This window comes from Gracilinanus agilis, chromosome 3, assembly GCF_016433145.1.
Source record: "Gracilinanus agilis isolate LMUSP501 chromosome 3, AgileGrace, whole genome shotgun sequence".
Taxonomy (NCBI): Eukaryota; Metazoa; Chordata; class Mammalia; order Didelphimorphia; family Didelphidae; genus Gracilinanus; species Gracilinanus agilis.
In genome coordinates, this window is record NC_058132.1 from 486416686 (window position 1) to 486428790 (window position 12105).

Sequence of the window (12105 nt, forward strand, 5' to 3'; positions counted from 1 at the left end):
ACAAACAAAAACAATGTAGTCAAAATCAGAAGGGAAACAACAAATTGGGAAAAAATCTTTATAAATGAAAAACTCTGACAGGGGTCTAATCACTCAAATATGCAAAGAGTTAAAGCAATTGTATAAAAAATCAAGCCATTCCCCAATTGATAAATGGGCAAGAGACATGAATAGGCACTTTTCAGATAAAGAAATCAAAAGTATCAAAAAGCACATGAGAAAGTGTTCTAAATCCCTAATAATTAGAGAAATGCAAATCAAAACAACTCTGAGGTATCACCTCACACCTAGCAGATTGGCTAAAATGAAAGAAGGGGAGAGTAATGAATGTTGGAGGGGATGTGGCAAAATTGGGACATTGATGCATTGCTGGTGGAGTTGTGAAATAATCCGGCCATTCTGGCTGGCAATTTGGAACTATGCCAAAAGGGTTATAAAAGACTGCCTGCCCTTTGATCCAGCCATACCATTGCTGGGTTTGTACCCCAAAGAGATCATAGATAAACAGACTTGTATGAAAATATTTATAGCTGAGCTTTTTGTAGTGGCAAAAAACTGGAAAATGAGGGGATGTCCTTCAATTGGGGAATGGCTGAACAAATTGTGGTATATACGGGTGATGGGATACTATTGTGCTAAAAGGAATAATAAACTGGAAGAATTCCATGCAAATTGGAGAGACCCCCAGGAAGTGATGCAGAATGAAAGGAGCAGAGCCAGAAGAACATTGTACACAGAGACTGATATACTATGGTAAAATCAAATGTAATGGGCTCCTGTACCAGCAGCACTGCAATGACACAAGACAGCTCTGAGGGATTTATGGTAAAGATGCTACCCACATTCAGAGGAAGGACTGCAGGAGAGGAAACATATAAGATAAACAATTGCTTGAATGCATGGGCTGAGGCGGACATGAATGGGAAATAGACCCTGAACAAGGACACATGGTACAACCAGTGGAAATGTGCGTTGGCCATGGGTGGGGGGAGAGCGGGGGTTGAAGGGGAAAGTAGGGGCATAAAGTATGTAAACAGATTAAAAACGAATATTAATAAAAGAAAAGAAGGAAAATTGGGGAATGTGTTTGTCAGAAACTAAATAGGGAGAAATATACAATAATCATAATAGTGCAAAAAATTTTTACAAGTCTAATAAAGGCTTCATTTCTCAAATACATAGAGAAATTATTCAAATGTATAAGAATTCAAGTCATTCCCCAATTGATAAATGGTCGAAGGATATGAACAGTTTTCAGACAAGTGATTAAAGCTCTCTATAGTCATGCAAAAAATGCTCTAAATCACTATTTATTAGTTGAATGCAAATTAAAATATCTCTGACACCTATCAGATTGGCTACTATGACAGAAAAAGAAAATGGCAAATCTTGAAGAGGATGTGGAAAAATAGAGGCACTAATGCGCTGTTGGGGGAGTTGTGAACTGATTCAACCATTCTGGAAAGCTATTTGCATCTATGCCCAAAGGGCAATAAAACAATATGTATCCTTTGGCTCAGTAATACCATTACTAGGTTTATATCTCAAAGAGATTTTTTTAAAAAGAGGAAGAGCCTATATGTACAAAAAGATTTAAAACAGCTTTTTTAGGGGAGTAAAGATTTGGAAAGTATGGGGATACTCAATTGCGGAATAGCTGAGTACATGATTGTAATGAAATACTATTGTGCTGCAAGAAATAATGAGCAGGAGGAGCTCAGAAAAACCTGAAAAGACTTAAACCAACCGAAGTAGATTGAAATAAAGCAGAATTGGTAAAACATCGTACAAATGACAGAAAGACTATACAATAAACAACTGTAAATAACTTAGCTATTCTTGGCAATATAATGATTCAAAACAATCTCAATGGACTCATGATTAAAAAAATGTCATTTTTTCCAGAGAAAGAACTAATAGAGTCTGAATCTAGATCAAAGCAAACTTTTTTCACTTTCTTTCCTTCCACAAAAAGATTAACATGGGATAATGGATTGTGCATGTAAAATCCATATCAGATTGCTTATCATCTCAATGAAGTGCTAAGAGGGTTAAAGAGAGAATTTGAGACTCAAAATTCTTTGAAAAATGTTGGAAATTGTTTTTATATGTAATTGGGGAGAAAAAAATTTAAAATAAAAAAGTCATACTATTTTTCTATTACATTTATGTACTGTAGTTTGTTAAGTTATTCCCCAATTGTTGGGCAGGTGCGCACACACACATATACACATTTAATTCAGAATGCCATTATGCTAAGAAACAGGAAAACATATGTGCCCCAGTTGCTTCCTAGCTGTCCTGTGCAAGTCATTTAATCCTGATTGCCTACTCCTTGAACTGATATTAAGACAGAAGGTAAGGATATAAATACAGACATATGTAATATATAACATATATACTATATGTATAACATATAAATATACTAAGACAGAAGGTAAAAATTTAAATATGTATAAATGTATAATTACATAGTATTTATACACATAAATCCTTACCTTCTGTCTTAGTATCAGTTCAAGGGCTAGTCAATTGGTTACATATATTTTCCTGTTTCTTGCCATAATGATTCTCTGAATTACTTTAAATATAGTTTTTTTTCTTCACTTAAATTCAATTCAACAAATATTAGGGATCTAGAATCCCACAGCCAGAGCTGACACCAAATGGTCGGTCTTTATTGCCCCACTGTATTTTTCTCCTTTACTATCCCCATCTTTCTGCAAACACTTCTTTCCTATTTTCCCTTCTTGGCAGATATTAACTTCTTATCCCTCCCCACCCCCAACTGCTCATGTCCCTCTCCTCCCTACCATCATACACAGTCCTACTGGACAGAATCCTGCTCTACTCTAACTCTTAGACCCAATTCTCCTCTTCTCAAGGCAGTAGGTTAGTCCCCTCCAGGCTCCTGACCCTCTATGGTAGATAACCCTAGAGGACATATACCTTGATGCACTCTAAGGACTCTTCCACTGTAACCTTAGTTCCTCTGGCCTTTTTATCTGCTTTGCAACTTGATCATCTTTATATGTTGTTGACCCTTATTAGACTGTGAATCCTTTTAAGGAAGCAACTGTTGTCTTACTATTTGTGTCCTCAGTGCTTAGTATAGAGCTTGGCATGTAGTAAGTGTTAAATAAGTGTTTTTTCATTCATTCTTTTTTTTATGTACAAGGTGTGAGGCTGAAGATACAAGATGCTAAAAAATAAAAACAATCTACTGTAAAATAATTTACACTGTCGTAATAAGTATACTGGAAAGAATGTTCCAAGGACCCAAATCATTTGCATAAACTTCTGTGCTTTGATGGAGGTTGATTACTCAATCAGGTTCATGCCTGCATTGAAGGGTGGAGTTGGTGAGAGCTTAGGAAAAGAGAAATCCTGGTGTTCTGGCCTCTACCTTTAAGAGTGGAGACATATGGTTTACAGATTCTTCTTAGGGATAGGTCCCTGAAGAAGAAAGACTCTGAGAAGAAGCAGACATTTAGAGGAAGTAGCATCTCTGTCGTTTCCCTCTGCCTAAATTACCACACTAGAGATTTTGGAGAATTTCCCCTTGAGTGAGATCTGAGATGATCACCCAATGAGAGTGAGAGACCGTAGTTTGTTAGCTTCTTCTTAGATACTCTCTTCCTTTAAGGAACTTTCCCTGATGAGAATTGGGAACTACATGTCTTCTCTCTGGAAGGGTGGGAGTTAAGAGGTCAGGATCTCTCTTTTCCCAAGCTTTTACCAACCCTGTCCCCCACAAAGGCATTGGGATATTGAGTAATCTATCTCCATCAAGAAAGAGAATCTTATTTAATTGGAACTTTGAATCCTTGGTTACAGTAGTATGAGAAATATTGAAGTGAAAGAGAACACCAGCACCTGAGGGGATAGGGGAAAGCTTTACTGAAGAGACAGCACCTGAGCAACCCTGAAGATAAGTATTTTAAAAGGTGGAGATGATGAGGAAATGCAATGAAGGCATAAGGAATGATACTTATGTAAAAGTATAAAGGTAAGAGATAATAGGCTGTTGAGTTTGGAGAACAGTTAATAGTCCGGTTTGGCTGGAATGTTGAGTTTGTGATTAGGATGAAATAAGACTAGAAAAGTAGATGGAAACTAAAATAAAGAGGTGCTTTATTGTCAAGCTGAGGAATAGTTTGTATTTTGTCTCTAAAAGTTTTCTGGGGAACAGGGAAATGACATGATCAGATCTGTGCCTTAGGAATAATTTTGGCAACTGTATGGAAGATGTGGAGAAAGAAGAGACTAGAAGCAAGGAGAGTAATTACAAGGTAATAACAGTAGTCCAGATGAAGGTGAATGAAGGATTGAACAAGATGGCTGTATACATGAAAAGAAGAGGACAGATATGAAGGATGTTTTGAAAGTGGAATCTATAAGACCCTGCAACTGGATACAGGGAAGTGTTTAGTAAAAGGCAAAAATCAAGGATGACTTCAAAAGGCTTGGTTTCCAGTATTTAGAAGTTGATAATTCCTTTGTACTCTGCAGCAATCAGATCATATCAGAAGTGTTGTGTTCAGTTCAGCACATCACAGTTTAAGAAAGACATTGATAAGCTGGAGAACATTTAGGAAGTACACTCATGATGGTGAAAGGCTTTGAGTTCATATCATAAGAGGCTAGGTTGAAGAAATGGGTATGTTTAGCCTATAGAAGAGAGGCTGAGGGAGGGCATAATAGTTAAGTTCAGGTCCTAAAGAGGTATCATGTGAAAGAGGAATTAGATTTGTTCTACTTGACCCTAGAAGGTAGATCCAAAAACAATGAGGTAAAGTTAGCAATTTTATGTTTGATGTCAGTAAAAACTTCTTAAAAATTAGAGATATCCAAAAATGGATAGAATGGGCTACCTCTGGAGATTGTGGGTTTCCCTTCATTGGACGTTTCCAAGCAGAATCTTCCTAACCACTTGCCAATTGTATTATAGTAGTGATTCTTTTAGAGTGGACTAAATGGCTTAAGTTCAGGTATCCAATATCCCTTGCCTATACTAGATGTCTGCTAAGTTCCCTTACAACTCTTAAATTCTATAATTCTATGGCACTCAGGTGACTAATTTAATGGTTTTGCTCTCAACATAAATGAGGAAATTTGGAGATTTAGGCAGGAAGATAATGATAATAATAAGACATATTGAGTTTGCCATACCTATGGAATATGTGGGAAAAGGAGATCTTTAGTAGTCAGTAAGCAATAAATACATGGATTTTGGGAAATATATTGAGGCTGATTATCTATGTAAATATATACGTATATATGTATCTATACATACATATGAATACACATGTGTATGTGTATTTTTGTATATATTTTGTGTAATTAGAATTTGTTCCCCAGGGATTCTCTCTCCCAGCATCCCAGTTATGTATCTACATTACGTAACAAACGTAGGGAAAACATAAGTTTTGTGTAGCTCCACCCTCACTCTCTGCTCCCAAGAATTCGGCTGTGGCATTTTGGTGAGTGCCAGACAGGAGAAGTTTACTCACATGGTCATACTTAAATTTTGTACTTTGTTCTTTTATTTCTTCTACTTCAAGTAATTACTAATAAATCTTATAAAATATAATACTTGGAGTTACTGGATATTAATTTAAATTTTACAATTTATATATGAATATATGTGAGCCATTTGCATAGAGATATTTGAATCCACATGAACCAGAGAAATCTCTATGAGAGATTATAGAGAGAGTACCTTGGAGAACACTCATGCAAAGGGAGCAGGGAATGGATGATGATCCAGAAAGGGAAGCTGGGAAAGCATGTTGAGAAAAGTAGGAGAAGGAGAGAGCTTTGTAACAGAAGCTGAAGAAAGAGTATCCAAAAGGAAGGTAACAGTCACCAGTACTGAAAGCTATGCAAAAATCAAGGATTGTATGACTGAGAAAATTCAGACATCAGATTTAGCAGTGAATAGATTGTAGTTAATATTGGATAGATTAGATGTAGGTAAGTGAAAACAGGCCAACAGATTGAGGTTGAGGATAGTGGCTAAGAAGTAGAGTCAGTAAGTGTAGGAGTTTGCCAGTGAAATCAAGGAGATTTAGGACTGGAGAGATAAAGAATAATAGTTTGAAAGGATTATACAGTCAAATGAAAGTTCTTTAAGGGTGAAGTAGTCCTGAGAATATTTGTAGGCCACTTGGAAAAAGCCAGTCTACAGTGATTTAAGGTCAGACTGAGATAGAGAATGATTGATGGGACAAGTTCCTGGAGGAAACAGAAAATAGAACTGATGGAAATAAGTAGAAAGGTTAACTTGGACAAAGACAAAGGTCAATTCTTTCCTAAACAGGAATAAAGGAGATGATGTGGGTTTCGAGATAAGGAATTAAGGAAGAAGAGGAACCTTCTTACAGATTAAAATCTCTATTTTCTCAATAAAGTAGGAGACAAGGACATATGTTAAGAGAAAAAAAAGGTGAGTTTAAGGAGAGACCATGTGAAAGATCCACTAAGGGATGAAAGGCCAGAAAATCTATCTCAGAAGAATAAAAAGGTAAGTAATAATTAATAAAAAAAGAAGATAATGTATTTCCACTTTGGAATTGAACAATTTGGAAAGCACAAATTGTTAGGAAACTTTTTCTTCTGTCTAAATCTGTCTTGAATTTGTGTGGTCTATTTCATTCTCCAAATGGCAAAGTGTGAGGTATCCTGGCATAATAAGAACTGGAAAATTTTCCTAACAATTGGAACTAAAAACATCTGGAAATGGCAGGTTCCCAATCACTATAAGTAGAAGTAGTATGATCACTTGTCAGACATATCATAATAGCAACTGTAAACATCAGAAGACTTAAGCTGTAGCAAGGAGGGAAGAACAGGGAGGTTGTAGCTCAACCTATTACCAGCTGTCTGACTTTGGACAAGTCACTTATCCTTTCCTAATCAAACTGGGGTGGGGAGGAGAGAGCCAAGATGGTGGAGTAAGGCAGAGCAGCTCAAGGTCACCATCAGAATCTCCTCCAATCAATATTTTTAAAAGTGCCACAAAATGAATACAGGAATGAAAGAATCAATGAGACAGAGTGAAACAACTTTCAAGAAAAGAAAGACTTAAAAGGTCAAATCTCTTAACCTCTGTTTGCCTTAATCCACTAGAGAAGGAAATGGCAAATCACTCCAGTAATTCTGCCAAGAAAACTCCATAGACGGTATTGGAGTGCTATAGTCCATGAAGTCAGACACAATAGAACAACTCAACAACAACAACTGAGGGCTTTGACTGTGGAATCCAAGTCCTGTCAAGTCCTATCAAACTATAAAGATATGGACCTGGCAAAAATTTCTTGTTAGAGAGCAGCTAAACCAAATAGTACTGCAAGGCTCATCTCCAGAAAGTTGGGTACCAGGATATTTTCCTATTTGTATATATCATGACAGCCACTAACATATGTACATATGTTTATATAATAATGTGTATCATGTGTATGCACATGTATTTGCACATATATATGTATACACACACACACACACACATATATATATAAAACAGCAACTCAAGAAGAGGCTATCTGGGAGTTACTTCTGTTGGTAGGAGTATCTATATATATATATATATATCATTTATGAAATTGGGAATCTTTTAAGTATTAAATCATCTACAAATCAGTACACATAAGCTCATAGACTTGGAATTAGAAGGAACCTTAGATGTTGCCAAATCCAGTCCCCTCATTTAAAGATTAGGAAACTGAGGCCCAGAGTGATAAAGGTCACACTGCTATTAAGTATCTGAGTTTGGATTTGAACCTTGGCTTTCCTAACTCCAACTCCAACACTCTATGCACTATACACCTCTTACTTTCCAGAGAAGGAAATGAAGGATCATTATGCTTAAGTGACTAAAACATAGTGTTAGGAACCGTTTTTCTATTTAACAAATAGTAAAATTGAAAATAATCCTTGATCTGATTTCTAAGTCTGCTAGGAACTGTGACAAGAGTTGGAGATTTGAAAAAAAAAAAACAAAAGAAGTATTACCTGTACATAAAGAGATTAAATTTTAATTGAGACATGTACATATAAGAGAATATGCAGAATATATACAAAATGGATCTAAGATGGTTTTGGGAGAAAGAATATTAGAAGCTGAGGATTAGGAAAGGCTTCATGTAAAGGTGGTTGAGCCAAGTTATTTTTTATTTTTTTCATTTTATATTTTTTCTATATTATATGTAGACATAATTTAAACAATCATTTTCTGACATCTTGTAATCCATGTTCTTTCCCTCCCTCTCTCCTCAAAATAGCAGATAACAGGATATAGGTTGTATATGTGCTAACATGCAATACATACTTTCATGTTTGCCATATGAAAGAAGACATATTGCTTATACTAGAGAAAAATTCATGAAGGAAAAAAAGTGAAGAATGGTATGCTTTAGTTTGCATTCAGATTCCATCTCTTCCTTCTATGACAGTAGATAGCTGTTCAGCAGAGTTTTAAAGAGAACCAGAGATTCCAAGATGCAGAGTTAAAGGAGGAGAACATTTCAGGCATGGAGACAGAAGAAAGAGAAACAAGTGGTTTGGTACAAGTAGTTAAATAGCAAAATATGTAGTAGGGAATAATATTCAAGATTCAAGTTGTGAAGGGCTTTAGGTCCAGACAAAGTAGTTCATATTTACTCCAATAGGTAATAGGGAACCACTGGAATTTATTGATATTTTTTAATTTTTATTTTTTAGAATATTTTTCCATGGTTACATGATTCATGTTCTCTCCTTCCCCTCTTCCCTCTCCCCTCCCAGAGCTGACAAGCAATTCTACTGGTTTATATGTCTTATTACTCAAAACATATTTCCATACTATTCATATTTGTAATAATCTTTTAAAAACCACAACTACAAATCACATACCCACATCACCTAGTGATGTTATACATTTTTCTTTTACATTTATACTTCCATAGTTCTTTCTCTAGATGTGGATAGCATTCTTTTTCATAAGTTCCACAGGATTGTTCTTGACCAATGCACTGCTATTAGTTGCAAAGTCTATTACATTTGATCATTCCACAATGTTTTTCACTTTCTGTGTACAGTGTTCTCCTGGTTCTGCTCATTTCACTTTGCATCAGTTCATGGAGGTCTTGCCAGTTTATACAGAAATCAAGCAGTTCTTCGTTCCATATAGCACAATAGTATTCCATCACCATCATATAGCATAATTTGTTCAGCCATTCCCCAATTGAGGGACACCTCCTCGTTTTTGTATCTTTGTACAAACATTTTTTTTTACCTCTTTGGGGTACAGTGGAATTTATTGAGTTGTTGAGGTTGACATGCTCAGACCTATAGGAAAATCATTTTATTATTTTATTGGCTGTGTGGAAACTTGAAGCAGGGAGACCAACTAGACTATTGCAATAGTCCAGGTAAGGAATGTAAGAATTTTTTTTTCAAAATAAAAAATAATATTATTTCTTGTGTCTCAGAAGCAGGAAAAAAAAACACAAAGGACCCCTTCCACTCTCACTTTTTTCTTTCTAACCTTGAGCCTGAGCTCCAGGGCCCCTGGGAGGCAGGAAGTAGGACTAATATCTCCTGAAGGCACTAGCTCCCTATCCTGAGTGAGCTCCAGCTTTATCAGGGGACTGAGGCCCCAGAATCCTGAGGCCTGGCCCTGGGTGAAGAGGGTGGCTGTAAAAATGGAGGGAATAGTAAATACAAAAAGTTTTAAAGCCCAAAATGGCAAGATATGGCAATTGACTGGACTTCTGAAATTAGTGAGAGTGAAGCTCTGAAGACAATGAAGTTGTGGATCTGCCTAGAAAGACACTACTGGTGTCCTCAATGATAAAGAAGTATGGAAAAGGAAAAAAGAAGGTTATTAATATTATATAGCTCCTACTGTGTGCCACCATTGTGCTATGTCCTTCACAAACATTTCCTTATGAGAATTGTGTGAGGTAGGTGCTGTTAATATACCCATTTTACAGTTGAGAAAATTCAGGCAAAACAAGTTAAATGACTTGTCCAGGGTCTCACAGCTCATACCTAAGGCTGGATATAATCTCAATTCTTCCTGACTTGAGGCCCAGTACTCTGTTGCCATTTAGCTATCTCAGGAGGGATAGGTTTGGAGGAAAAATTACTTGAGTTTATGTTCAATTAATAACTATGGTCTTAAATAGGATTCCATGGGACCTTAAATTCAGAAACTTACATCACACAGTGCCAAATGTGATGAATTTTTATCATTTTGCTTGTGATTGGATGGCTTAAATAATTCTTACCTAAAAAAAAAAAAAAAGAATTCTGTTATCATTCTGATCAAGATCTCTTTTAAAGTTCTTCTTGGGTCATCTTGGGCAAAATAACTCTCTGAACCTCAGCTCCTCATCTATAAAATAAGGGGTTTGGACTTTGTAGCCGCTAAGATCCTCTTCCAGCTTTAAGTCCATGTTCTTAGCTGAACTTCTTTAACAAGGTGGCTCATTTACTTCTGTACTGATTTTTCTCATGAAGTACTGGGCCATATACCTATGAATTAAGATTCTGGGTAGTTCCAAGAGACAGTGCTTTTACCTTCTACTTCTGGAAAGCCCAAGTCATAAACTGCCACAGTGAAGGAAGCAGATAACCTATTGCTATCTCTTCCATGTTACCTTCATTAAGGTTAAACAAATCCTACAAGTCAACAAATCAATAAAGCATTTCTAAAGTGCTTACTATGCACAGTGGGAGGCAGCTAAGTATTGAGGTGGATAGGATCCCAGGCCTGGAGCAAGGAAGATCTGAGTTGAAATCCAGCCTCAGACACTTACTGTGTGACCCTGGGCAAGTCACTTAACTGTTTTGCCTCAGTTTCCTCAATGGTAAAATGAGCTGGAGAAGGAAATGGCAAACCACTCTAGTATCTCTGCCAAGCAAACTGCAAATGGGCTTAGCTCAGAGGAAAAGGTACTGACTTTATGAGGGACAAGAAGTTTTCTTGTAGATGATAAGATTTTAGTTGAGTCAGAGAGTCAGCTAAGAGGAATGGAAAAGATGACATTGTGAACCTCTTTTTTTGCAAAGGATTCATGAAGGAACTTAGCTCATCAGGAAGAAAAGTTTTGCAGACCTACTCTAGATTGGGGGAGAGAAGTTGTTGCTTGGACCTGAGGGTCTGGGGAAAAAAACAACTTCAAAAGCTTTTAAGGTCGGTATTAGACTTTTTTTGTGGGTCGTGGACCCCACTGGCCATCTGGTGAAGCCTAGGAACTCCTTCCAATAATAAATATTAAGTGCCTACTATGATACTGTGTGTGTATATATATGTATGTATTATCTTCTCCTGTATATATCTCATTTGTACCCAATTACTTGCAAGTAGCCTCCCACCAGACTGCGTGGTCCTTGAGGGATGGCAGTGGGCTAGGAGCTACGGAAACAAAGAAAAGTAACAGATAATTCCTGCTCTCAGAGAGCTCACACTCTAAAATGGGAGACCCCATGTAAACATCTGTATATAAACAAGCTATTCACAGGATAAACCTGAAATTATCAATAGAAGAAAGGCATTAGAATTATGGGGATCAGGGATAAAGGATCATCTTCCTGTAGAAGATGAAATTGTAGCTAGGGCTTAAAGACATGTTACCTATATTCAGAACTGAAGAAAATGTTAACCAGTTAGAGGTCAGTGAAAATCATGATGTAATTCCCCCCCTCCCAATCCAAGTTCAAGGACCCCTAGAATCTATCCCAGGTTAAGAATTCTGTTTGAAGTGGGGGCTGATTCCCTTTACGGTTCTGGGGGCACCTTCCAGGCCTAACTTAGGCCAGGGCTCCCCAGACCCGAGTGCGCCGGCCTGGGGTTCCCGTTTCCGCCAGGGCCCTCTCTCTGCCCGACTCCAAGATGGCCGCGGGGCGCGGAGGGGCTCCGGGCCGCCCAGAGATGGGCACCTCTTCCCAGCCGCCTCGGTACCCGGCGGTGACGACGGCAAGCCGGAGGGCTCCGGGCCGAGCGAAGGAGAGAAAAGGGGAGGAACCCGGAGACTCTATGCTCCGTCCCCGCCCCCTCCGAGACTCCCCTCCTCCTTCTTTCCAGCCCCGTCCTCTGGCCCCAAGCAGCCGCCGCCGTCC

General features: G+C 37.7%; 1 pseudogene; it reads right to left on the reverse strand.

The window, feature by feature from the left end:
* The window catches only part of LOC123241737, a 52479-nt pseudogene extending 42040 nt beyond the window's left edge, over positions 1–10439 (reverse strand).
* Positions 10440–12105: the final 1666 nt, after the last annotated feature.